Consider the following 1,896-nt stretch of genomic DNA (forward strand, 5'->3'; position numbering starts at 1 on the left):
GCAAGTACTTGGATTATCATTTAATTATGTGAATTACATTCGACCCTGTCTTTATTAATTAAATTTATTTTAAAACTTTACTTTTCAATTGCACACTACAAAAACACCTATTTTAATTGCCTTTGATAAACACCATAACAATAGATAACGATAGATTGACACTTGGTCTCTGTGGTTCGATAATCTTTTATATTACTCTGACGCGTTCGTACACTTGCGAACATCAAGATTTACAACGCATCAAGTTTTTGGCGCCGTTGCCGGGGACCAATTTCGTCAAATTTCATTTTCCTGTTGTTATATCGTTTAGACTTAGGTTATTTCCCGCCGGTCGATGCGAAGAACTCGCAGCACCGGAAGTTTAAGCTTAGTAAACCCTCTGGCGGAACCTGAACGTTACGCTCGCGCACGTTTATTCTTTCATAGAATTAAGAGAGCTATGGCCGAAGATCAAAACCAAAGACCTCTTAAGGACTTCGCTCAACCATCTAACGAAGAACCTAGTTCTAGTATAGTAAACCCAACTATCCCAGCCAATAATTTTGAACTTAAACTATCTCTGTTACAACTAGTGCAACAGAGACAATTCGCGGGTCTCGCTACCGAGAACCCTAACCAACATTTAAAAATATTTCTTCAATTAGCAGATACTTTTAAAACCAATGGAGCTTCTCCTGAGGCAATATGTTTAAGATTATTTCCTTTTTCCCTCAGAGATAAAGCCCTATCATGGTTAGATTCCCTTCCACCCAATTCCATTACGACTTGGGATAACCTTAGAAGAGTTTTTCTTGCTAGATATTTTCCCCCGAGTAAGACCGCCGTTCTTCGAAACCATATAACTAGATTTACCCAAAACCAAGGAGAATCGTTGTTCGAAGCTTGGGAGAGATATAAAGAGTTGTTACGAGCATGCCCACATCATGGCTTAGAAAATTGGTTAATCATTCAAACCTTCTATAATGGACTTCATTACAACACAAAGATGACCATCGACGCTGCCGCAGGCGGTGCTCTGATGAACAAACCTTACCCTGAAGCTAGTTCCCTCATCGAAGACATGGCTCAAAACCATCAATCATGGGAAGTCGAACGAGCGACAGTTGAGAAGAAGGAAGCCCAAGGAGGAGTGCATGAACTAAGCTCTATAGACATGATGCAAGCTAAAATGGACGCATTAGCCCTTAAGGTCGAGCATATGTGCATAAACCCGAATACTGTAGCCGCAGTTTCGTCAGATTGTGAGATATGTGGAACCCAAGGACACCAATCCGTAGAATGCAGTCTATTAAACGAAACCCACTCCGAGCAAGTAAACTACACCCAAGGGAACCCATATTCGAATACCTATAACCCTGGATGGAGGAATCACCCTAACTTCTCCTATAAAAACAATAACCCTATTCAAAATAATGCACCTCCAAGACCTAGTTATCAAGCCCCTAGATCAAATCAACCTATGCAACCTGTACCACCAAAGCCGAGCCTTGAGAAAATTATGAAAAATTTTATCACCGCTCAAACCCAACAAAACAAGGAGTTCATGAACCAAAACATTCATGTTAACAAATTGATTACTCAGTTAGGAACCAAGGTTGACCAAATAGTTACTCATACCAAGATGCTTGAAACCCAGATCTCTCAGGTAGCTTTAAACCAAGCCCCTCAGACTACACCTGGAGGACAATTCCCTGGACAACCTCAACAAAATCCGAGAGGACAAGCCAATGCCATTACCCTACAAAGTGGGAACGCTTATGATGAGCCACCAAACCCAAGACTAAGTGAACCCGAAACTTCTAAGGAATGTACCAAAGCCCTGGACAAAGTAAAGGAACCAGAGGAATCTGAAAACCAGGATGGTCGAGGGAAAGGAGAAGAACCTAAAGATAAAAT

The 1,896-nt window shown here is 41.1% G+C and overlaps 1 non-coding gene across 1 annotated transcript; it reads right to left on the minus strand.

The window, feature by feature from the left end:
- Positions 1-823: 823 nt before the first annotated feature.
- Positions 824-930, minus strand: LOC127077904 (small nucleolar RNA R71). The gene has a single exon (XR_007787669.1). It is a non-coding gene; the product is annotated as a small nucleolar RNA R71 (small nucleolar RNA).
- Between the last annotated feature and the right edge of the window lie 966 nt (positions 931-1,896).

The sequence above is a fragment of the Lathyrus oleraceus genome, chromosome 4 (genome assembly GCF_024323335.1).
Source record: "Lathyrus oleraceus cultivar Zhongwan6 chromosome 4, CAAS_Psat_ZW6_1.0, whole genome shotgun sequence".
Lineage (NCBI taxonomy): Eukaryota > Viridiplantae > Streptophyta > Magnoliopsida > Fabales > Fabaceae > Lathyrus > Lathyrus oleraceus.